Below are 26975 nucleotides of genomic sequence, written 5' to 3'. Positions count from 1 at the left end.
CGCTTTACTTCTGCTCTGTTTGCTCTCTGAAGCGAAAGCCGCGCACAAGTCATGTTACCGAGCGGCGTCCTTCACCGCGCGGATACCGGGTCGCGTCATCCCGAAAAATCATCGTGTAAAGTCGACACCGCGCGCCTGTAACCGGTGGCCCTTACACAATTGGCACCAGCTTACAGGTGCATTAGCGTATTGCCCCCAAACTCAATTTCCTAATGTTTTACCACCGCGGCGATGTAGATTTGGGATGTGGGCCATATTCCTGACAGCCTTTCTGTTTTTGTATGAGTGTATTACCTACACGGCAGCAGCTATACGGCCCGTAACGAGCGCTTATCCTTCTGATGGGCACAAGGCCGGGCCGCGTCACCCCAGGTGTCGTCAGGAGGAGTTATTGTGATTCTACGTCTTGGACTATGAAGCAGAGCAGTTGCCGTTCGCAAACACAGGGAGGCAGCACTCACCAGTCTTTCAACACCACCACCACTTGATACCGATGAAAACAGCTGGTGAGAGTGTGTGCAAAAACACCCAGAGGCTGTTGAGGATTACCCCCTCCCCACGCACACAATTCCCCCCATTCAATAGTAGGGAAGCTTTAATATAGTTCAGATAAAAAATTGGACAAAACTAGAGTATATCTGTTTGTTTGTGAACTCTTTTTTAAAAAAAAAAAAAAGTGTTTCTCCGGGTCCTGTGATGCAAACACAAAAGGAAAATCAAATGGCCACCGGTCAGCTCACAGCTACGGACGACTAATTGGTTTCCACCGGGACTGTTAACGGTGCAAATGAAGCTGTTTCTCAGTTAGCGGAGCTGGCAGCGTGAAAATATTTCCCCTCTGTGCAGCAGGCGCACGTGGTGAAACGGAGCAACAGAAAACAGTGCGTATTATCATACTACCCCTGGCAGGTGCTCTCACAGCTCACCTCGTGAAAGCTGAGTCATCCCTGGTGAAATTAGCGTGTGTGTGTATGTGTGTGTGTTTGTGTATGTGTGTGTGTGTGAAATGTGTGTGTTAATTTCCTTCATAGGGAGAGAAGGGCGGTGGGGGGGCGGGCTCAGCGTTTAACGTTTCCACTGGAGTGAAAGTAGTTCAGCACATGGCAGTTTTAACAGGGCTCTTTTCCAAGGAGCAGACATCTGTGGAATGCAAATCGTCTGCGCCGCTCTTGACACAACCCGAGCCTGTTGCCTGCGTTTGACTTTAAATAGATGACAGAAATCATGACAGCCCTTTGAACAACCAGCAATTGTGCCCCTCCGATGATAATAAATCTCCGTCCTCCTCTGCCCGGTCCCCCCCCCCGACCCCCCACCCCAGGGGCCCCTCCTCCCCCCGGTTCTGCCTGCTCCACCCGCACACACACAGGCTACCGGCGAAGGGGCATGCTGACAATGCCGGCGCATGACATTTCCAAAATATCCAGTGCTCTCTAAGCCGTTGTCCGCTCGGCGCACGTGTCACCTGCTGCACCTTGGCCCGTTTGGCAGAGGGGGTGCGCCGTTCCAGTCCAACTTCCACGTTTTTTTTTTTTCTCCTCGGGAGGTGTCGCGATTTCCCCGCCGACAGGACACCCCCCGAAAAGCGGCGAGCTTTACCGCAGCCTGTCGTCACCTTGTTCCGAGAAGGGAAGGGTCACCCACGCGCAAAGGGGGGAATCCAAGGGCACAGGGACCTGTGACTCATTTTTGGTTTATTTTACATAATTAATAACTCGGCGGACTAGAGGCAGCTCATCTCCCGAGGTTATTAATTTGTACCCTCAGATACGGTTTCAAGGCACTTACATCTATCATGAGCTAAAAGGGTTCCTGTCTGCTCCGGGGGTAAAGTTAAGGTTGGGTAAGTATCGGCTTAACCGGGAACTGAATGTGAACTCCCGACTTGAGAAAAAAACAGCAGTGGCTCCCATCTTGTGTGTCAGGACCACCCAAAGAGGGTAAGGATGATGAGTAACAGCCTAGGAAGGAGAAAACATTGCAACATGAACCTAGAAAATTCAAATGTAATACGCTCACTTGCCAGTTCATTAGGTACACGGGGGAAAATAAATGCATTCTAACATAAACACGCGGCCTCGAAGTAAATCCTCGCGGAGCATTTGTTTAAAAACGACTAAAAGCCGCTTTTATTTTGGAGGCCGCGGTTTGAGTCGTATTGTGCTCTGCCGATTACTTACCTAGATTATCTGGAAATTCGAGTGTAGTACGCTCACTTGCCAGTTCATTAGGCACACAGGGGAAAATAAATGCATTCTGATGTAAACACGCGGCCTCGAAGTAAATCCCCGTGGAGCATTTGTTTAAAAGCGACTAAAAGCTGCTTTTATTTTGGAGGCCGCGGGTTTGAGTCGTTTTCTAACGATTATTTTGACAGCCTTTGTCGTCGGTGGCCTGAGCTAAATAAGAGAAACGATCACCCAGTTGAATCACCACCTTTCCGTCGCTGTTTCCACCATGAGTCGAAAAACATCACAACCTTCGTGAAGCTGAGATTTTAAGGCGGCACCGTTGCAATGGAGCGCATTTTGTTTTCACTGGTGTACCTAATGAACTGGCAAGTGAGCGCATAAATCAGGCCACAACCGGCGGCCTCTGCGGCCACAAATAGACGTCGCATTGCTCCGGAAGGTCACATGCTAAAAAGGTGAGGAGCTCCTGTCAACCTCCGCGTGCCTACACTATGTAAAAGGAGAGTGATGTCAGGGAACATCCCTATAGGCGCAGCGAAGGGCCCTGAATCATTTGAGCCGGAACATTATTACGCTCTGCATCCCCGGCATGTCTCCCGCAGCCACGCACATCTCCCAGCATTTCAAGCCTCCGTTCATGCGTTTGCGTTGTGTGGGCAGCGTGGGTGTGTGGCAACAAATATAATCCGGTGGAGTCTGTAGATGGCAGCACCACTCTTGGCCAATCTGTCTCAATAAAATGGGGGTGGGGGTGGGGGTAAAAAAAAAATAGCCTTTTGTCTTGGCTGTCAAGGCCTGCCCAGCTGAGATTGAAATTAATTGGAAAATCCAGCGTGAAGAAATAAAACGAATAATGGGATAAATCCACTCTCGCATCAATTAAAGAGTTGCTTCCCCCGTCTTTGTGTACCTGTGTGCGCAGTCGCACGCGGGGGTCTCGTGAAGATGAGTTCATTAAAAATCCGCAGGAAACGGTTAAATAAAGTGTGATTAATAGATGGGGACCGCCACTGTGGGTCAGGGATAAAACCTCGTTATGTTAAGCCGCATTAAATGTCAGTTTTACTCTCATCTCTGGGTCCGACTAAAATCGTCTCGCTGTATGTGACTGATTGCATTTGGCTATTTTTGCGTTGCTTATCAACGGTGCTTTTTAATTGCTGACTTTAGTTGTTTTGCGCGTGCGTGCGTGCGCGTGTGTGTCGGGGAGGTCGATCTTTTTTTTTTTTCGAGGAGGGTGCTGATTATATAAGTCATTTACATTTCATCCAGTTCCAGAGTGACTGGCTCAGCGAAGAGACAGAGAGACTGAGCCTCGGCAGCTTTCAAGATCAGACTAATGCCGAGGCGCTGTGTGAAATAAAACCTCTCGCTGAGCCGCCTCTCACAGCTTTTCGGGAGACGTCACTGGTGCATCTGTTTTTTTCGGGAGGGAGGGAAAAATAGGAGCAACTACACGACGGCACGTCGGGGAAAAGCTCCTGTCTGCTGACAAGAGGCTCACATGTGGCTTTTTTCTTTTCTTTTTTTTTTTTTTCATCCCTCTGCATACAGATACTGTACCGTACAACGCATCGTACATCACTCCCTCCCTCTGCCACTCAGTTGTTCACTCAGGCTCACTTCAGCCCCGACTAGATCCCTGAAGCATGGCCGTGCCTCAACATCTGGCCCTCCATCCTCCTCCTCTTCTGGGTCACATCCCATTTAGGCAGAGGAGATTCTGAGTTTTGAGGCGTCATGGGCGTCTCCAGCTGTTTTTTTTTCTTATCTTCCTCTGTGGAGGATTAGGTTTGTATACGTGAGTTTGGTATAAGATAACATTAAGGAGTCCGCAGGGTCATATATTTGGACGCCGGGCGACCTGCTGTGTGTGACATTATCTCGTGAGCGCGGTAACTTGAGAGCAAAAGAAGGTTAAGTTTGCACCAAATTCCCCTCATTGAGATGATCTATTAGGTGGCGGAGCAACGTGCTGCATTTATTTACATGCTAATGAGGCAGAACAGATTTTCCTAAAATGCATCCAGTGGTGGGAAGTAACCAGTAAGCACTTTTACTCAAGTACTATAATTAAGTGCGGTTTGGAGCTACTTTAGCTTCAAGGATGTTACAACCCTCTGCACCTCCGCCGGCCCTGCAGTGTCAATGCAGGTGTCTTGGGGTAATATAACATCCCTGCACCAAAGCTTTATTTTCGGAGGCTGTGGTTTTTTTGTGGTACTGCTTAATTGTATTGTGTTGTTCTGACATTTCTATTATTTTGGCAGCCCTGTTTTAGTCAGTGTGATGGGCTGAATAAGAGAAAATCAGATGTCACTCATAACATCTACTGAGCATTAAAACAGCTGTGAAGAGGAATTTAATGCAGAACTGGTTTCACTAGTGTACCTAATGTTTTGGCAAGTGAGTGCACACACACACACACACACACACACACACACACACAAGAATCTCAGATCTTCTATAAATACATTAGAATGAAAGTAATTTTTATGGTTAGGATGCAAAAGTTGCTATAAAGTACTAATGTGAATATATTGGAGATCTGATGAAAACTCATAACCTATTAAGTTATTTTATAACATTACAAACTTTGTCCGGTTTATTAAAGTAAAAACCCTAAAACTGACTTCATATGGAACTCATGAACTCTCAGTTAGTGCACGGAGAGTCATGTACACAAAGTTATTCAGCACTGAAGCGGTAATCTCAGACATAAGTCGTGACAAGAGTGTTGCTAGATAATGGAGCCATAAAGGCTAAATGCTTAATAAAAAGTGACAACCAGGTAACTTGATGTGGGAAATGTAAAGGCATAATGTATGAAAAAGTATGGAACATTTTCCTCAAACCCACAAAAAACCCCAAACATTCACCAGCTGCTGTGTCTGAATACGTCGGTAGATGCATCACAACCTGTGACTATGTACAAAATGTCCAGGCACAAGGCAACATCAGCTTTCATCTGAAGACTCTAGGACAACAGCCAATGTCTCTTTTGAGATAATCCAGATAATATCCAGGACAAGACCAGCTATTTTTTATAGTCTTAACAAACAACTTGAGATGCAAGAGTTGAGAGAAGAGGTTAATAGGTTCTTAGTTTACCTCCCCTACAGAAGCTAAAAGCTGAGGTGTTACCACAAAACTTTGCATTGATCACTCGGTCCATTAATTGGATCTAAAGAACTCGCACATAAATTACATAACACAATGTTATGTCCAAAAACTGCAGCTGCAGCCAAGTGTCACGTCTGCGGTCAAACGCTGCATCCCCTCGGGGTGGAACACCTGACCCGGTGAGGATAGATTTCTATTTACAGCCACACCTTCAAATGAGACCTTACACAGGATACCTCCAAACATGTCTGTGTGACGGCTCCTTTAAAGACACGCAGTAGATCGAAAAGGAAACTCATGCCAAATGTTCACGATGCTTTATCGATTCTTTTTTTGTCCACTTCTTTTGCTAAAGACTCCCTCTATTAGATTAAAGGTTGTTTTGAGTTTATTAAACCGATAATGACGGAGCATTAGTCAGTGCACGCATACGCGCTTCTGTTTTGTGTGTGCCAGATGCAGCTGATGGTTTCCAGCTCAAAAAGCCTTAATATTAGAAGGGTGTTTTGTTTAATGCTTTGCAGATTTGTTACGCTGGTGTAGCCTGTCGTAGAAAGCAAGGCAAAGAGGTCAGCCGCCACTGAGTAGCCGTTTGAGAAAGGAAGAACCCAAGTGCAAAACACACTGTCTGGAGAGGAAGCAACTCAAAGTCAATTTAAAGAGGATTTTACAATATAAGGCAGGCAGGTAAAATCAAAAGTCCATGAAGAGGTAAAATCCAATCAAAAGAGAAACAGGGCAAAAACAGGATGAAACAAGATACGGGTTGAGATCACTGAGGGATGAATCAAATAAGAGGAAGTAAAGCAAGAAATTCAAAGAAACCCAAACAGGATTACAGAGCATGTTCAAAAACGCAGTCACAGAAAAGGTCGAAAAGCCAATACCATGATACCCTGCTCTCCAACAACTGGACCAAACCCTTCATGTCTAATGGCAATTGTGACAATACAACGGGTCTCTTCCTCTTTATATAAACAGAGCACGTCTTAGAAGGAGTAAATGCACTCACATTAAAACATCAAACGTGCATTTGTGCCTGCCTATTTCTATTTTTTCCCTCCAAGTAAAATTAAAAAAACACCCTATTTGGCAACGCTGATCACAGCTGCAAATCCTTTAAACACTTCAGGTGCACTTGATTCGTCTAACTGATCGCATCTCCAGAGCGCCGAGGGTCAGCGCCTCAGAGCCAAGCCTGATCCGAGCAACCGGGGGACATTAAATGTGCATTAAAGGACTCTCTAAAGTGGATAATAAAATGCTTATCGATGCACTTGGATTAGGCCACCAGGCGAGATGGGGATGTAGTTATAAATATATATATATATATATATTTTAATATGTTTAACTTTCAATCAGAAAAATGTGCTCATGCAGGTGAAGTCATAATTTGAGAAGGTGCACAGGCCCACATAAATGCAAGGTCTGTAATGGAAACTGTTGAGTTATTAGTGGAGCTTTGAGCACCGGGTGCACTTAGTAGGCGCTTGAAGGGGAGGAGGAGGTTCACGCTGACTGCTGCTGCTCGTGGCAAGGAGACGGGGATCCACGGTGTATTTTTAGGATCGTTGCACAAAATGCACAACAACGCGAACCGGTAAAGGGAATTAAATGTGTAGAGTAAATCAGGGGAAGATGCTAATAATTATCAGTGCACGCCTGGTTTTGCTGAGATGGAGCAGATATGACTAACAGCCTTCAAGTCTTTTTTTTCTTTCTAATTGGCCTTTCCTGGCGGAGCTGCAGTGATACAAAGACCCCTCGGGGCGTCTGAATGTGCCACAATATTGGCACAATAATAAAGTCGATGTTCTCGGGCATTCTCTGAGCTAAAAACAAGTTTTCCATTTTTAAGGAGGTAATTGCATTGAGATTATGAAATTTTTTTGTGACCTCATCTCGTTTGTGGATGCTCTCGGGCTTGAGTACGTCTGCGTGCGCGCATTCACAGCGGATGATTATCCCGTCCCCGGCCATTCATAGAATGAGTTATGCTGAACTCATGCCGCACACACACACACACAAACGACGTGCAGAATAAACTGTGTGTTGTTGTAAATTTTGGATGTAACATTACTGGTTTAATTGTAAAATATATCTTAAAAATAGATGAAGTTGCGACAGAAATACAGCAGCTTCAAAAGCATGGATTTGAAATTCAACACAAAACTGATAAAGCTACACCGATCGGCCATAACATTAAAACCTCGTCCAGCTCTGATGCTCAGATGCCCATTGTGGAGTCTTTCTGCAGTAGATGTGGGTCAGCATAGACTCCCTGACTGGTCTACAACTGCTCTGTCTACCAGAACCACCACTAACATTTTCAGGAAGATGAGCTACAGTTCGTTTTTTGTTGGATCAGACTGCAGTGGTGAGTCTTCGTGACCTTGTCTCCGGTTCGGTGCTTTCCCCTCCTTGGACACCTCTGATGGGTACCGACCACTGCAGGCATGAACAACCCCCGACAGGAGCTGCAGTTTTGAAGATGTTCTCACCCTGTCGTCCAATCATCACAATTTTGGCCTTGTCAGAGTCGCTCAGTTCCTTCCAGCACATCAGCTTTGAGGACAAAATGTTCACTTGCTGCCTACTCCAGTGACTGATCTGACACCGGATAGTCTGCGTCATTCACTTCACCTGTCAGCCGCGATATGGTCATAAAGTTATGGCTGAGTGAAGGTGTGAGAGAGAGATGGATGAGCGTTGGTCATCAGTGACAACACCTTCCATCCACTATGAATCCCTGGTAGTTTCATCAGTGACAGTGACTCCACAGTCGTCACATTCGCTCTACTGCCTTCATGTTATCTCTTTATTTATTTCAGGAACATTTGACAGTTTTTTAATATTGTTTACGCACAAATATACTTTTTACTGCACAGTAAAAATATAATTGTCACTGTAAAACACAAACAGTATCATTTATCACACGTTGTTCGTCCTTAAACACATCTTACATCTCTGCAAACCCCTTCTGTTGAACACTTTGTATTATGCTAATGAACATTTTAATCTAATAATAATATACAGTGGTGAAATATGTGTCTATATGCTGCATGTGTACGTAAACTCAACCAGGTAAAACATTTTTTAAAATTTTAAGAATGAGTCATATTTAATAGGCCAAATAGTAGTTTTTAATACATATATGCTTTAAGCTAATTTGACCAAGTTTGACTACTTTATTAAATCTATTTTTATGTGTATATTTTTTATATTATAACAACCTGTCACCAGACTACTTTGTCCTAAACAGAGATTTAATTAATAAAGTAATTAAAGTATTTTTCCGAGTTGCACCTGTTTCCGGATCTAAACAAAGATGGCCGCCAACGGCTACAGGAAGCAGGAGCAAACCGTCACAATTTGGGGAAATGGATTAAAAGTCTTTATTATCATCCACTAGACGCGAGTTGTTTTCAGCCGGATTGTTAAAAGTGTCGCTGAGGATTTCTGGAAACGCTTTCAGTACTGCGGTGAGTGTTTTTAAATCCCTCTTTTAGGTCGTGTTTAGCTCACTCGTTGACGGATTGAGACCCATTAGTATGGCGGCCATTATAAACTTCGGTTTTCTTCTGTTCTCCGTGCCTTTATTTAGCTGTTTTTATTTTCCTTTATTCTTCTGCTGCCCTGATAAATGTCTTCTACTAATTTATATTCTCAAGCTATGCCTTATGCGTGCAATATTTGTGCTGGTTTTAATCAGATTTTTTCTTTTTTTTTGCACACCGTTTGTCTTACACTGACATATGAAATCTCATTAGCGTTAATTGTTTGTGGGTTCAACAGCTGGTTGTTGTTGTAGTATTCAGGCGGCCTAATACAGGTTAATATTGTAATTTGTGTCGGAATGTAAAACATAATTTTTCTCCTCTTGCACGGTGCCTTCACGTGATTATTTCCCTGTGTTACTGGCCTCTACAATGGCAGTAAACACAGTAAAGTAATATTCCACTGACCTCTCATCTGTCTATAGTATTCTCCATGTTATAATTACACGTCAACTAACTTCTTGTGTGCATATTAACAGTTATTTGCAGCTTATGTACATGCATGCATTTGCTCTTTAACCAAGCGTCCTCCTGTAACACCGTGCAATAAATGTCAATGAATTCCTACTGTGCAAGAAGTGTGTCGCATCCCCAGTGTGCGTTGTGCAATTACGGCTCACTGTTGTAGTCTACCATAAATTAAGGGCAGAATGAGGATTATTCATCCCCTGGGGGGAAATTTGAGTGTCCAGTAGCTTCCACACAAACATATGTAGACATCAACATAACATAACATAACATAACATAACATAACATAACATAGCATAACAGCAAAATCTATATAAGTAATAGCAGAAGTGAGAGCAGTGCAAATGGAAGACTGGTAATGTATATAAGCCCGTATTAATGTGCATGTCTATGCAAAAGAGTGACCACAAAAGTAATAAAAGAAAAGAAATATGGCTGTGGGAAATAAGAGAGCAGGAAACATGAAACATATCAGTGAAAAAAACTATGTACAGATAATTGATACAGTATTTTGCAATGTTAGATGAAGTTCTGACACAACCTCAACACAACACACTTATGAACAGGGGTTTGTCGTGATTGGTCATCGTTTTGCGGGAAATTTGCATTTCAAGACTGACAACTCGTTAGGGCACCATTCATTGAGAAAGAGGACAGGGACAAACAGTACCCCCACCCCTCAAAGACAGGTAAGCACCTACCTGTTAATGGAAATTAACTGCACCTGGTCAACCAAGTTCCCGTTAGGTTTTACCCTCAATTTCCTTTTTTAAACCTCCAACCATTCCCTTGTAACTGAAGAAGCTGCTCAGATGTGCAGTGAAATGTCTATTCTAAACGCAACAAGTCCAGTTGTTTGTTTTTTTAAATGCTTTTTAGATACATTTCAAGACATCCGTAAATAATCAAAAAATGGAGCATCAGCAGCGAGTGTGGGCTCTAGTATTTATGATGAGAAAGTGCACTGCTGGTGTCAGACACCTCAGAATGAGAAGACGCGCTCAGGAGGCGAACAGTAGTAGCAGTCCATTGGTAACATGTGTGATGGTTTTAATGATTTGAACATAACTAGATAAGATGCTTTAGATTGTTAAGTGTAAAACTGTAACTCTAAACTACTCGTTGTACCTTAGATTCTTTCAGGGTGTAGGTGACGGTGTATAATAATCCTGCAAGTCCTGCTTCTTCTTTTTGTTGTTCTTGTGTTTTCTTGTTACTTTATTTATTTTTATTCCCTGCGTGCCGAAGCCAGGAGCTGTTGATTAGTTGTGCTTCCAATATCGTGTATGTGTCAGTGAGTGGAGGAAAGGGATGCAGGAGGAGGTGGTGGGGTTGTTGGAGTTTGCTGGATGCAAGCTGCTGGGGCATCCACTATTATTTGTCACTCCCGGACCTGTGCCTGGCTGTCAATGGTGCCTTCTTGCATGCAGCAGCAAAGGTCTTTGGGGAAAAATCTACGACTGTCGCTGCCTTAGTGTGTATGTGTGGGTTTACAGACAATGGTGTTCCAATAATCACAATTAAAACGCCTCATGTAGCCACCCCCAGTCACATCAGATGGAATTTGCAATGAGAGGGAGAAGATTTGGTGAAACTCTTTTAAATAATAATCTCATAAACACTTAATCTGATCATTGTTGTCTGGATTGAATAAATCCAATGTTTTCCACAATGGCTTGTTAATGTCACTGATTATGTCAATTAGGGCTGCATGATAAATCGTTAAATAATCGCTATCTTGATTCACGCATACACATGATCTCATTTTCAAACACAGTGATTCTTAAGCATTTTATTTCACGAGCGGCATCATAAACGAATGCTGCCATCTCTTCCTAGATTTTTTAAAGTGCCCCTAAAGGCAGCACTGCCGCTGACTCCTCCCTCAACCTACGGTAAAACGCCTTTAAAACACGTGATTCCGTCAGTGGAGGCAGCTCGTCTGCAGTCGAGTGTGTGGAAACAGTGAGGGAGAGAAGCAGAGAGAAGTCAGCGGTAAAGAGAGTTAAATGGATGGCGAAGAAACGCCAGGTGGTAGTGGCGAGAGTCACCCCCAGACCCGAACCAAACTCGTGCCCAAAAAAGGTTCGCATTTGGCGGTGTGGAAGTATTTTGGATTTAAGCCAGAGGATGACAGACAGTCTGAGGTGCATTGCAAAGTGTGTCCTGCCCTCGTTGCAGCACCGCAAGGCAACTTGAATGACCATTTGAATGTTTTTTTTTTTTTGTTTGTTTGTTTTGTTTTGTTCAGTGCAATAAACATTTTGTAAAAAAAATCGTGCCAAAAAATCGTGATCTCAATTCTAAGCAAAAAAATTGTGATTCACATTTTTTCCAGAATCGTGCAGCCCTAATGTCAGTTGTGATTCTTTGGCATGTCGCAGTGTTTACGTCAATCCCAACTCAAGCTGCCGTGGACAGGCTCAAACAGAGATGTCATTATTGGGGAAAAAAAACAGCGTGGCATTGACAGCTTGGGTCTGTCTTGTTCTTGTTCATTTTCTTCTGTTGACTGGATTTAATATTGATGATAAAATTGTGGGGGACATCTAGTTCTTCTGTTGTATTTCCATTGTGATGCTTTGAGACATATAAATACATCACGCTGAATGATTTTATTAAGCGTCCAAATAAACATTTAAATTTGAGTTTAGTTTTTTATTTAGTAAACCAGTTGAACTGTCCAGTAATTAAACTTATACATTTAAGCTGCTCCCTACACTTTGACATCGACACAGATTTTTATCCAACTCATATTTGACCTATTTTTACTTTGTCAAAACTAAATTGAGCTGAAAGCTGAGATCTTTGCCAGCGATATTATTACCAACGTTATTATTTTTATGGACAGATGTCTTCTGGGCTTCCTCCGAGTCTATTTCGGTGCTAGCACGACTCCTTAAAACTGGCCTACGGTCGTGTTTGCCTACATCTGTCGGTCATGTGACCCTCACGCTGGAAGTCATGGCAGCCAGTGGAGGGTACACGATGCGATGCACACACTCAGAGGCAGAAATGTGAACGCGAAATAAGGAGCGGGAGGTGTGCGAGTGTTTGAACAAGGACGTTTGTGGATTTATTCACTCCGCACTGTTCAGACGGCAACGGCTCCCGTCCACAGACGCACGTATCACACACACACATACACTGGTCCTCCCCGAGGCCAGTGCTTCCTTTCCACGTGATTCATCCCTCTTGACACACAGGTCATGGGCTCAACATGGCAATGAATGAATGAATTCCCCCAGTATGCCGAAGTAAACGGAGATCGCAGGATGGGCCCGGGATGTCTTAGTCAAGCTGTCTCTCGCATTAAGGTTACGTAACTGAGGGAGTGGAAAAGGACATGTATGTGTGCGAGTTTGTGTTGATTGCGTGTGTGCGTGTGGGTGCGAGCTCAGTTCCTTTTTATTCACAATTGCATGTTGACTTTGCTCTTTTGAGGATTATGGAGGTGGCAGATAGCTTCAAAGAGTACCGTTGCCAAAGGTCATTATGCGTTGTTCTCGCTCTCAGTTTGGGATCTGGCTGAAAATAAAGTACTTTTCTTTTTCAAATCGTTTAAATCTTTATCGTGAGTACAGATTCTTGTGAAGCTATCTTATGTTTTCCAGAAGTCATTTATTTATTTATTTATTTATTTATTTATTTATTTGCCAGTGAAACAATGTATTTCACTTCATAATGTTGTTACGGCTTAAATAGTGATCTTTTCAAAAATTTCTGTTGCATAAAATTAAAAAACAAAGGTCTAAGAAGTCTTAAATATATCGTTGAAATTTATTTATATAATCAATTTAGAAACATGTAAATCAGATTATTTGAAGCGGGAGGTTATTATGTTATGTATGATGATAAGTATAATATCCACCATGCCGTATATTTTCTATTATTGATTTATTTTATTTTTTCTATTTATTTATCTTTGTGTGACTAAATGCTCAGTGTACTGCACTTATCTTGAACACGATATTGGGCGAGTCGTTTTATTTTTAGCCATGATCCACCGCTCGTAAGCGCAGCTTGATTTCAGATATCTTCGGGGGAATTCTTACAGGGACAAACAGATCGGTTTAACTTAAAATGTAATTGAAAGAGTACTAGGTTTACAGCGTGACGCTGAGAATTGTCCATCACTAGAGAAGTCCTTGCCACGTTGTGGGTCAGCTCAGGGTTCCCTGATGTGTCACACTCTTCACATCCCATTAAGTCTCTGTTTAAGTGCCCGAAACCTTAAACCACAGCCTCCGTTTCCTGTTTATCGTGACTGTGATGAAGTAATGGTGATCCTCTCTTTGTTATCTGTTCGGAAGCTGCATGTGACTGTGCGTGAAGCCAGCGCGCACATGTGTTGGTTTTTTTTTTCTCCCTTTGTCGCTTTACTAGCTGGGGGGTGTTTGAGGCTGCCAGCTCCGACTGAATGCAGCACCGAGGAGAAGGAAGTGTGAGTGAGAGTAATGTCGAGGGGGAAAAAAAGAAAAAAAAAAAACACACAACAAGGCTTTGAGTAAGTGTGTGTGTGTGAGAGACAGAGAAGGAGCGAGTGTTTATATTTGGATCTAGTGGTAGACTAGTGTTTGAAAGCTCTGTGGAAACATGATCACAGTTTCCGCACATTCAGTTTTATTTCATTCCTGGACAAAATTATGCTCTGGCTTGGAACCGTCGTCTCCTTCCAAACAACAGCAGCTGTAATAAAGTTGATACTTGGGTTTCAGTTTGTGGAGTCTGAACGGAGAGTGGCATTGGAAGGGGGCCTGCGTTACAATGCTGTTTTTATAACTTTCCTAAACTGTTAATTTGTCAGTCATGCCTGCTCTCTGCAGCGATTACTCAAGCTACTTTTTCCAAATTTCTACTTGGCCACATACGCCACTCTCCCCTGACTTGGCAGTGATGGACACTGTGAGCTTTTTTAGAGAGCGAGAGAGAGAGAGTGTCCTGATTGGCAGACATGATATACTAAGACTCTCTTCTTATTTAATAAAAATCTTACAGTTGTTATGAAACAAATGCCAGGAGATATGGCTGCATTAAATTTCATGTTTTTTATTTTACCGTTAATCGCAGTGTCAGTTTAGTGACAAGGAGGTAGTGAACTAAAGGGGATAAGAAAAGCTGTGTAGTATGTTCCATTTAGTAACCATTTAGCCTCTTTGTAGCTGTGTGTTGACTTCTTGCCTGAGCTGTTAAAGATAATGTAGCATGACTATATTTTGTCATTTTGTCATGAAATAACTGTATATGTTATAATTATAGTTTCCCAAATTAGCCAAGAATGCACCAATACAACTTTTCATCAGACAACTCAGAGTATTGACATTGACTTTTTAGTTCCAGCAGTGTCTTCCATTTCACTGGAGGATTTGGTGTAGACTCACTTGCCAAAACATTAGGTACACTAGAGGTAACAGCTCTGCATTCATTTTCCATTCACGCCTATTATGATGTTCAGTTTATGTTGATCGTTGTGGGGGGTGTAGTGCTGTTAAACTGTACTGTGAATTTAACATAAAACGGTCGTTGCCAAAAACAGAAGAAAGTTGTATTGGTACAGCACAATACAGTCCAAGAATATTACAAGCAACGTGTTACAAGCACTAACCTGCTGTTCATCAGGGAATCCCTGCTCGGCCACTTTTTCTAAGGTCGCGTTTAATAATTAAACGGCGAAGGGACAGAAAACACGGGGTGTGGAGCGGCTGACACAGTCCCCCGTCTGAGTAAAACGTAGCCGTCACCTCGTATGAACGCTTCAAGCCCAACGTTTACATTGGCTCAAAGGCGGGAGACTAGCAAGCCAAAGAACACAGCTGTGTGTGCTGTGACGATACTTTTACGCAGCGGTGACTGGTGCACTTCAGAAAATACATGGCATCGCGAAGAAGAAGAAAGATTGTGTGGATATATTGAAGAAGCACCTCGAGACATCGGCCTAGAAGTTAATGCACGGTCATATGGGTCTTCCAGCTGGATTGTCAACCGAGGTGTACTAACAGAGCTGTGGCAAAAATGGCCAAAGAAATGAATCCAAGCCTGCCCTCAATCTAAAAGAAAACATGTGAGCATAACTGAAGAGTGTGCAAGCAAGGGGCCTACAAACCTGACTCATTACACCAGTTCAGATAGATTTATTCATCTCTATTAGAAACTCACTTTGGATGAGATAGGATGAAATTTCTGCAGGCTACCTGAGAAGTTTGACCCAAGTTAAACCATTTAAACGCAGCGCAAATCAGAAATAACTACTGTGGTTTGAACATTTCACATTCTTAAAATAAAGTATATGATCTTAACTGACCTAAAACTAGGAATGTTTTCTAGGATATAACGTCAGGAATTGTTAAAGGCTGAGTTTAAATGTGTTCGGGTGAGGTTCCATGTAAACTTCTGACTCACGTCCTCCCCTAGTGATACATTTATTTCCACCCTCAAATAGAGCAGCTCCAAAATGTTGCCCCACCTTGTTCTGAATGGCCTTTTATCTGCTTTCGTGCATATTCGTGTAGAGTCGGGGCGTTGGATCCTCACCCTCTCCCGTGTTGTGATAGAAAACGACTTTCTAGGAGTGCACATTGCACCGAACCAAGCGGTCCGCAGTAAAGTCGACTCACGCGACGATGCATGTATGTACACAGCTCCTCAGGGCAGCCTCCAATAGCATGTTTGTCATGCATATACTTTGACATCCATGAACATCTCATTATGATAATTCATTGGTCCTGAAATGAGAATGTGCTGCTCAGATCCTGAGGCTGAGGCTTAGCGTGCCTTTTCTCAACAGTTTAATTTGAGTTTTTCCTCTGAAACGTTGTGAACTCTGGGTGAAAAACTGCAATTTGTTCTCTCCTTGATTTGCTTTCACGTGTGTTGTAAAAAATTCCTATTTGTTCTTGCGTTTCATGTGAGTTACATTTTAAATGGGACAAGGTCTTAAGAGAAGGTCATCGAGACATCCATTTCAAAAGAATAATTTCAAGTCATTTTTCCTTTCATGAATCTGAACGGGAGAGGCAAAGAGAAAACCGCAGCCAATTTTCATGTTTAAAATTAAATGACAAGCGCAAATGCTCGCGTTTGCAGACTCGGCGCTCGAACAAACGTATCGTCCTGCAGCCTGCGGCCGCGCACAAACACCCACACATACATTGCCCCCACAGCTAAGCAGCGTCCTTGATGGAGCGGTGGGCTATTAAACGACTGTAATTTGGAGCGAGCGCATGGGAGCGGCCAACTTGTGATATCTATTTAATTTTCTCTTAGCTCAGATGTAGGTCACAGGGTGATTCATCACAGAATCATCCTTGTGAAGGCAAACAAACAACAACGACGACAAAAAAAAAACAAAAAAAAAAAAAACGACAATGTGGAGATGTTAAATGTGTGGGAGCTGCATAAGCCAGCACCATGCCTTCTCCCATCTCCGTCTCTCTCTCTGTGCTTCCCTCTGTCTCTCTAGGTCATTTTCATTCTGTTTGCAGCTCAACGCCCTCCGCATTTGTCCACACGACTCCGCGCGCTCATCCAATCCGCCTTGACAAGAAGGGTCTTGCCAGACGCTCATTTGGAAATGGGTTAGGGCTGCATCAGTGACTCAATTGAGAAGCATCTGAGGATGTTAGTCTTGCTCTGGGCCGCTGCGTTTGGCGGTGACGCGGCCGTGGCTTCGATCAGAACGGGGGACCGCTTTCCCCTCGTTCAGACGTGCTCATTAATGTCAACGTGACGTGACAGCGAGGACAATTTGCAGTACTATTTTCTACACGCTTTGTTCCCCGTTGTGCTGCACTGTCGAGCCCGTGTATGTGTTCGGAGTAGTTGTGACAGCTGAACTTTTGCCGACGGTGACGCTCATTCAGCGTCAGCGTTTCAGCGCACATAGGTGGCGTGTTGTATCACAGGTTTAGACAAATAGTAGCGCTCGCTGGACGTCTTGAAGTGCCAAAAGAACGCCGGTTATCTCAGCTGCGAAACTGTAAAAACCCCCGTATTACGTGAAGAGGCATCCAGCCGCAGTCCTGGTCGACTGGACCGATTCACTCCCACGACAGTTTTATCAGGTCGAGTGCCAAACAGTGATGTAACTGGGAGCTGACCTCACTAACTTTCAGTGGCAGGGAGGGAGGCCCACACATAAAACATAAAGCCACTGAGCTGGATGGGACACGACATGGTTGTATGAACGTGTCAGAGTTCAGTCAGCCACCAAAAAAAAAACACGAGCTATAGGGTGGATCTAGTCAGGCTAAAAAAAAAATGTATATATTTCAACTATTATTTCAAATGATTTATGAAATAAGAAGTACTGCTATATTGTTCTACGGAAACATCTACAAACTTGTCTCTTTAGATGATTTTAAGTTAAACCCCCTCTCATAATATTTGTTTCATTTGTATATAGAATAATCAAGTGCGAGATGCCGCGTTACCATTTAACATTTCATCAGTTTATAAACTAATCATAAGCTGCATGTACGCCGCACACGTACAGTATACAGTCGTGATTATTAACTGTCCTTTATTCTCTCATCATATATTGTTTAAATTTAGTTTTGTCACATTTGTCAAGTTGTTGACAATGATCGGGATTGTTATGATGTTGTTTCCTTGAACATCAAGTCAGCTGTTTTGTAGTAAATACTCTAAAAAGAGACGTCGTGCCATTACAGGAATGGAGCAGGACATCTTTTGTTTTTCTAGAGTACAAGGAGAAATGTAAACACGGTCCAGGCTTGAGTTATCGTGGTTTGCCAGGGTAGTAAAATACAAAGTAGGGCTGCATGACTTATTGCCGCTGGCTGTGCGTTCGTGGATTACAAACTCTTCAGATGGTTTTGTTACCTCCTGTTTTATTGGCAACAACCTTTTTTTTCTGAGGTCCTCAGAAAGCTAAGTTGTCCATGCAGTCGTGCACTTCCACAAATGTGCCTCTCTGGTTTTCTCTACACAAACTGGGCACTGAGCGAACTGAGTCCCATTACATTGATTGCAAACACTTCTGAACAGATGGACCCTAATTAATGGCCTTGAAATTAGCTTGTTTTCTTAGAAATGAACTTATTTTTGCAACTCACTTCTATGTAATATTGGTTGACTTTGTCTTTTTTGTTGGACTGGTTTCCCTTAGTCTAGTTTCAAGACCAGCGTGGAAATCAACTGATGTTTTAACTAATTTTTATGTTGAAATGTAGAACATTTTGAAGGGCGCAAAAAGTTTTATGCGACAGTGTGTGTAAACTCTTGCTTTCATGGATGCATGGATGATCATTTGGGGACAGTTGAAATTTGAAATGAGTTCTCTCATCGATTCATAGAGTTCACGTGGCGATTTTGTAGATGGGACAGAAACATGGAGGTGTCTAAACTACCAGTCGTTCAAACTCATTTTTGTAAAGGTGAACAAAGCCTGAACTGACGTATGCAGCCATGCTGACAATGGAGCTCCAACCTTTCTCTTTCTACATAATGAATCAATCCAAATTCTTCATTTTCTTTTGTTTCTGACAGATTTGAGCCTCTACAGAATCCAGGGCCATTTGGTCATAAAGTCGTATTCTTATGTAACACTTTAGTTTCCATGAACAGTTACACATAAATGTCTAATCCGAATGATTTTCTTAGGGTTGTCGAACAATTTTCCACCTAAACGTAGCAAGTGTGTTCAACCCATGAAATCAATATCTTTGTTGTTTTAGATACTGTAAAACATCCTTGCTTTAGACCTTCTACACCTGTTTACTGTCATGGTAACTCTGATCTCATGACATCTGACAGATTTCATTGGTGTCTTCACTCATTCTTATTTTCTAGTTTTGTTCTGTCATGTGTTTGAAAGATCAACATGTCTCTCTAAGATGCACATGCAGTCCCAAGAGAGGGTGACGGGTATCAGACGGATGCAGCATGATGACATTAATTAAATGCTGTCTGAAATTAACTTCAGAATGAAACTGGTCTGGTTGTTTATCAAGATTGATTTAATGGATCTTGGCAGAGGTTTCCTATTTTAAACAATTTGCATCACATACTTGTAATTTACATTATATCTGACTAGGCTTTCATCTAAAGGCCTCCAGAGTGTGACAGATGTTTTCATGCAGTTTTCCCTTTAATATCTGTGAAACAGGTAAATCAGCTGTCAAATGAGGTAAATAATCCATTATTCTAAGCATTAGACAACATTAAAAGCAGATATGTTGTCGATTAAAGGCATTCTTTAGTCATCATAACATATATTTTTTTATTATACATCAGTGCCATAATTATTAACGTTACATATTAAATGCATGATGAGAGTGCAAACAGAATTTTTAGAAAAAGCAGCTTTACCTCATTAATACTGATATTTATGCAGCGAGGCACTCTGTTCCCTAATCAGATCGTCTCCTCTTCTCTGTATTGTCTACCTGTGGCGTAAGACTGAATTTTCCACTGAGCACTGTTCTTTAGATAGAAAAGTGTGTTTGTCCTAATTAGGCCAATTAGCTCATTAATTAGCATGATTTTTCGTACCAGCATGTGCGTCTGTGCGTGCTACATATCTGGTGTCGATTTGAAGTTTTTGTTGTGAAGTGGTAAATCAGTGTTTTCTCATTAAGACACTAATGTATGCAGAAGAATTATGCACAATGAAATTAGCTTGTCCAATCTATATGAAGCACCTGTGGCGTACGTACAAGGTTCCTGCTGCGCGTTATCGTGTCGGCAAGAATTCGTGTCTTCAGTCAGAACATAAGACGGCAGCACGACTCGTTCTTGTTCAGCAGATATCGAAAGATTAATATGTGTCTTCTTTTTTTTTTTTTTACAGCCTTGGATATTTGGATTTGAATTGACCGAATTGAATTGCACTATTTTGTGATAGAACGAGAATGGAGAGAGGTCCATTTATTTGTTTACACTTGAGAGATCCTATTATTTTGGTGACCAAATAAATTTAATTTAAATGCTTCACATTCACAAGGAAGATCAAGATGCTCTTACTTAGACGTGTGCGAGATTGTGTTGTCAGTGGTGTGTGATTGTTCCTCCTCCATTATAAGAATTTGGTTAGTTAGTTGTGAATAAGCAGGTTGGAAGGTGGAGCTTGCACAATGGACGAATTCAGAGTAGAGGTAATTTATTTTTCTAAAAAAGGTCTAGCATCTATATGTTCTTGATATTGGACAGCGAATGGAGTACGATAAAGTCGATCACTGCATCTTGGAACCTCATTTTCTCCATCTCTTTTATCTGTTTCTGCTGTTTCATCTGTTGCCCACAATTACGAAAGATAATAATATACTCGAACCCTTTGATTGTCCTCACTGCATTGTGCGTCTCGTGTTTCAGATAATATTTCAGCGGTGTGTGGTTTAACCAGCTCTCCTTGACTTTTTGGGTTTTTTCATTTTTTTGCTGCGTATCTTGGTTCTTAAGACAATTATCATATTTTGAGTTGCTGTCAAAGACCGTGACTTGCTGACTGATGAAGCTTCACTCCGCTGGACGTCTGCCTCCTGTCACTGCGGCGTCTCTTCCTCCCCGTCTATTTTTGTGGGGTTGGAACATCATGTCACACACAATATTACGGCTACATTACAGGCTGATTGACCATTTTTTATCCCGCTGTGATCAAATTAATCTGGACGGGTCTGAAACAATGAATGATGATATAACAATCTGGGCGCCGGCCATTTGTCATTCCAAAAATCAATTGGTATTTGGCCAGAACAGACGCCTGCACAGAGAATAAAACGTGGCGAGTAACAGCCTATTGAGGTAGCTCTATAGCGGCTGTTATTTTAAGTCTATCATTTAACAAAAATGTTCTCCAAATTTAAAGAGTTTAAAGAAACGTTCGTTTTCGTGCTGAAGTTCATCTTTGGATTTTAAGCTGTGTCAGTGTTTTCTGTCTCTATGTGTAATCCCTCACTGAGTCGGTTGCTGCGTTTCCCTTATCCCTAGAAATGCACAAAACCTAAATATTGCAAAAAATAGAAACATCTTACATATTACTAAAACATTTTTACGCTCTCATATATATATCGCATAAAAGTGGAATGGAAACACGCAATTCCCCATTAACAAAATTACCGGAGACAACACATGAAGTCATGTGACCAGTTCATTAGAAGTCTATCTTCCTTGCGTGACGAGAATTTATGAGAATTATGGGATGGCTAAGAGTCTAAACACCTTAAATGCCTATTGCTTGTGTAGTATGTAAAACTGAAATCCAGCTCTTTGCTCTATTAGTGTGGGGTCTATAGTATTTAGAATTTCTATTTGAAAAAGTGACTCCGCACCCAGTTGAGATAGGTTTTAATGTAGATGAACGCATGCAAGTGTAAAGTGCAATTGTAATAGCATTAGCGTAATCGATGGCGCTAAGGCGTGTTGGAAAATAAGACTGTAAATGAAAAGCCAGAATATGATATGTGTGAATTCTTTAATGGGAGACTCAGCGAAATGATGCCTTTAAAAAATGAAACCAGCTGCAACTGTTTCAACAGTGAACACCCTGGGAGTTTTGGCCCCGAAACAACAAGACAGCAGCATCAGTATTTGGGCCATTAATCCGAGTTTTGTCTGATTCTTGGTTGGCGCTCAGTCCCTGGGAGTTGTTGTTGTGTCTTTATTGGTTGTTTTAAAGAAAAGGACTCAGTAAAGACAAGGGCGCATGCCCACGTCTAGTTTGGCAATACACTCTATGTATAGAGATTATAAATATCCACTGATCAGTTGCTTGTATTAAATAATAACATGTTGCAGCCCTAATACCATCTCACATAACAGCAAGCTGAGCCACTTAGTGCTGTGGCGTGTTGATGTTTTTGAACAAGCTTTTTAGGAGGTTGTGGACATAAAAGAGTATGTTGCAGCTTTTTTTGCCACTATTTCATGTAACTTCAGAGGTCATTGGCCAGAAAATAACCACTGAAGTTTAGCACTACCAGCAACCACTCCAGTGCACAAGTAATTCTCCACTTTAAGAGTTTGAATACCTTTCTTCCTCTCCGTACGAAGTTCTAGTTTAGGCGTTGGCCTGCCGTCAGAGTTTATCTTAAGTTGTTGCTTGATGATAGTCCAGCTCGGGCCTTTCTGGGTGGAGTTTTCATGTTCTCCCTGTGTCTGCGTGGGTTTTCTCTAGGTACTACGGTTTCCTCCCACCTCCAAAGACATGCCCGTTAAGGCTAACTGGTGACCCTAAATTGACCCTAGGTGTGAGTGTGAATGCATATGGTTGTTTGTCTGTTTGTCTGGTGTGAGGCCGAAGAGTGGCGGGTGTCTATTGACCCAGTCCTGATCAATCACAGTTGAGCAGTATCATGACAGCAGCCTCACCTGATTGATTCATCAGTCTTTCTTTGCATGGCCTCCTTGTGGACAACAGTGTGATATCATATTTCACCACTCTTTTTTAGTGGCATTGTTATACTTTGTACATTGTAAAATGCTCAATAATTAGAGAAGAGAAATGAGGAAGAGATGACAGTGACACAACAGAGAAGAATTGCTGAAACTGCTAAAAGGATTGTTTTTATTTAATGACAGAGACAATAAAAGAGAGGAAGCATGGCTTCCCTTGGTCTCCAGGAGCAAACGCCACTGATTGTGGTTTCCATGGAATTTCATTTGCACAATCTCCCATGATTGTTAGGGACACACCAAGCTGACAGTGGGCCGTGTCCCTGTGTGAGGATGTCATAGATTGTCTATCGTTTATCTATTGTCTGTCTATAGCTTTTCCGAAAATTGTCTCTCACCATTGGCACCAGTCGAACCACTGTGGCTGGCTTTTCAGCTGATTCAGCATGATGTTCTCTCTGATTGTTAATCTTGGAAATTGAGAGCACAAGAAGAAAAAACAGAAGCAATAAAAGCTCAAAAGGCTTTTCTATTTCATTTGAAATGAACATTCAAATGCACAAATGATTTTGTGACAGTAGGATCAGGAACAAATAAACTGATCAGAATGACTGAGGACATTTGAGTATTGTAGCTCTTCCTAGTTTCCTAGTCTCCCATCTAAAAGTACTTCTTCCAGTTTATGGGTTAAAGGAAGTTAATTCCTTTTAGCACAGGATATACCAGCTTCACTGTTGGCTGTAGTCTTTGTGGTGTGTTCAGGTGCAAACTTTTTGCCCACACAAGCGACTTGAGGTGACATCACAGTCGGCCTTCGATGCCAGTAGTTTGTTGATGTCTGGGCTTCTTAAATGCTTGGAGTGGTGGTTTTAATAATAATTAACATTGGCCTTTCCATTCCTGGTGTCAGCTGACAAATCAAGCAAGACCTCCTGCACACTTCCACACAGATTTCTGTCCCGGCATATTTCCTGTTAACATGGCTTCAAATTTACTTTATTTTGTACAGTTGTTCCAGAAAATTGGAAATCCCAATCTTTGCACAGCCCACGAAGCCAGACATAAAAAATAAACTATGTAAGTTTTCACCCAGGCCTGGAAGTAACACGCTGATTCCTTCAGATGTAACGTCATGTTTTACCTCGGGCTACCTGCCTCCCCAGCTGATAAACACTGACTTGTGCTGTTTACAATTATGATTTGGGATCAACATTTTATTTATGCGCAGTGACTCACTCCCAGTGTTTCTGGGGGATATTTAAGCATTTTGTGTAGAGATTTACCAAAGCGTTGTAGGCATTGTGATTGTTCTGACAGGTCTAACTTATTTACAGGTCACGGGAAATAAAATGTATGAATAAGTGTGTCATTTAAGTCCAAACACAGATTTTACAGCCATTCTCAGTAAAGAGTAACGTAGGCATGGGCTGTTTTCTTTTGTCACATGTACTGCAAATGTTATTCATTTTGTGCATAAATTGTACAAAAAATAGACTTCTTCTGACTGGAGTTGGTTGTTATTTCTTTATTTTATTGATCTGTTTTCTGTTACAGTGCTTGACATTAAGATTTTTCAGCCACTTGCCCCTAGCTACAGTGCTAAGGCAGCCAAAAAAAAACCCCTCGATGAATAAAAAGTGTTGCTCGGTGACCGTCAGGTGTTCGGCTGAAGTGCCTCTGTTGAAGCCGCTGGACTGACATCGCGAAGTGCGTGAGTCAGAAGGCCCAAACTGTGAACGCTGGCTTTGAGACACCCGACAGCCATTCGGCCGGACAGCTGGAGACGGCCGGGCCACTGTGTTGCGGGGAATTGTCCGTCTCACTGCGCTGACTCCGACAGATAAATGACCAAACGTGATTAACAACTTGTCGTGCTGATTCTGGGCCAAGTGGCCACCGGGACGACGCGGTGCGCTGCGGGAGATTTCCGGGTGCTTGGATTTGACAGAAGTTGGTTTGAGAGAATCATTTCACAGGGATTATACTTACTTTACAAAAAAACAGCAATTTTCAAACTGAAACACAAACCGATACATGCGCTGCTGGGTAAGCATCTGTATAACTTATACATCAAAGACAAGTGGGCTTTTTGGCCCAGGATATACCATGACCTGAATGAATGAGAACCCTCCCAGGCTCTATCATTTATTCTGCAAGTTCAAGTGCATTTCTACTTTAGTGAAATCTCACTTTACATTCTCCCAGCATTCCTAGTGTTCTTTTGGTTTAATATACTGATCTAGATGTTTACGCTTATTGGTCAGAGCTACATTAATCCAAAATGTATTAAACATTTACACTCTGGGCTTTAAAATCATCATCTTTCATTCATAGCAGTTAATGGGCCGTGTGCACATTAGCTATTATCTCTCTGTCTGATTGCTACATTTTTCTTATCTAGCAGAATAAAGGTTAGAAAATATGGGCTGGGTCACCTCAGTAGTTCTGGTTGAGTGGACGTCCCATAAATTAAGCCCAGGTGAAATTCCAGCTTGTGAAAATGTCACACCTCTTCTCTCATCCTAGTATCTCCCATCTCTCAAATCTACCTGTCAAATAGAGCCATTCGTTTTATTTGATGTTTTTGTTTAACTGGGGTTTTAAATGTGCTGCACGATAAACAACAAAACAACTTATATCTGTGTTAACTCGGTTTAGCAGTGTGAAGGAAAGGTGCAGCAGTGCATTCACCTGTTGTCAGATGTGATTAAATAACGGTGGTTAAATAACTGTCAGCTGCCAGTTTACACCGATGCTCTCATCTGTCCCTCATTATCGCCACCACAAGGATTAGAAAAATAATTCCACCATTAATTATTGTTAGGTCTATTAGATCAGTGGTTCCCAGTCTGGGCTCCAAAACTTGTCTGGTTGAGATCCAGCTGCAGCTGATGCTGCATTCAAGACAACTTGGACAACAAGCTCTCAGTTGTCAAACTCAGAAATTACTGCTTCCAAAATAAAAAAAAAAAAAAATAAAAAAATAGAAAAACTTTAAAAAAAAAACTGCTGCATATATTTTAATTTATTTACTTTATTTATTTTAAGCCCTGAATATGTTTCATGTATAGATGGAACTGCATTGTTACGTCCTTGCTCATCTAATCTAGGGAAAAGAGACGCAACACAATGTGCAGTTTGTAGGAACTAAAAAGAAAAATACAGGAACCCAGTGGAGGTTAAATGCTTGAGGTGACAAAGTAAAGAGGAACTATGGAAATTAACAAAAGGTACAGCTTTTTTTTCAAAAACTTAGGATCCCACCAAAGGTCACACCGGGATAATCAGAATCACCACCACCGGGGAGTTTAATAACAGCAAAAAAAACAAAAAAAAACAAAGGGGTTCCTCCTACTAAACAAAAGAGCAAACTCAAAAGACCAACACAGAAAACGTGAAATACGCTAAGGCCAAGGTAAATAGAGATAATGCGTGTACACCTACATGGACACATCCTAATGCCATTGTGCCTCGGGTGCAACATCAGGCTGATAGAGCTCCAATTATGCACGTGGTTAAAAAAGCTGTACTATTAGCCATTTGTTGTTTATTATATGATGTAATATGTCAACTGGAAAAGGGGCCGTATTAACCAGCTCAAAAGACACAAATCAACACCTAGTGTGGAGGAGGACGACATATTCCCATCAGTTATTCGATTTTCACCATTCCATGTGAACTGCATTCAGAAAGTTGAATTTTGAATGAGCCCTGAGTTGCGTTAAAGAACACCTACACTTGACAGGGATACTCCCATGTACCCCACATTAGCCCTGCTAGTCCGGTTTTATTCTGGCATTCTGGCTGTAGGTGTGTCTTCACATGTTTGTTTGTGTGTACGTCCATCTAAAATAGAGAGCGGAGGAGAAGCGAAGAAAATGAAATGAAATATCTTCGCTTAAATTAGATCCGTAACCACATTATTTGTTAAAAGAACACGGTCCAGATGTGTGCTATAGGAAAGTGAACTGAAACGACTTCTGTTGTGATTTGGTGAGGGAAACACTGCATCCATCATGGTAATTTGTCCCCAGTTATCTTTAGGACTCTCCTCCAGCAGGGTCTGTGTTAGTTGTTATTTTGAGAGTTTTGGTTTTTTTACGTCGTGTGCATAGAAGTCCTAGAGCCAAAAGAGAGGGACAAAAGACCGTGCTACACATGGAGGCTGGTGATCCACAGATATCCCCGCTGTCACTCGTTCACTCGCTCTGTTTTTTTCTTTATGTCCAAAATAACAAATAAGTGCTGTTACTATTGATAGTTGGAGGAAAAAATAACAGGGACT

At 42.0% G+C, this 26975-nt stretch overlaps 1 protein-coding gene across 2 annotated transcripts in view; it reads left to right on the top strand.

The window, feature by feature from the left end:
* The first annotated feature begins 8432 nt into the window (after nucleotides 1-8432).
* LOC125005371 (gonadotropin subunit beta-1-like) overlaps nucleotides 8433-26975 on the top strand; it is a 101477-nt gene continuing 82934 nt past the window's right edge. For both annotated transcript variants that reach the window (XM_047580692.1, XM_047580691.1), the window contains exon 1: nucleotides 8433-8797. The gene's annotated coding sequence lies outside the window, so the exon portion shown is untranslated. The remainder of the gene's footprint in view (nucleotides 8798-26975) is intronic.

Source organism: Mugil cephalus, chromosome 3 (assembly GCF_022458985.1).
Source record: "Mugil cephalus isolate CIBA_MC_2020 chromosome 3, CIBA_Mcephalus_1.1, whole genome shotgun sequence".
NCBI classification, from domain to species: domain Eukaryota; kingdom Metazoa; phylum Chordata; class Actinopteri; order Mugiliformes; family Mugilidae; genus Mugil; species Mugil cephalus.
This window is presented reverse-complemented; position numbering and strand designations above follow the sequence as displayed.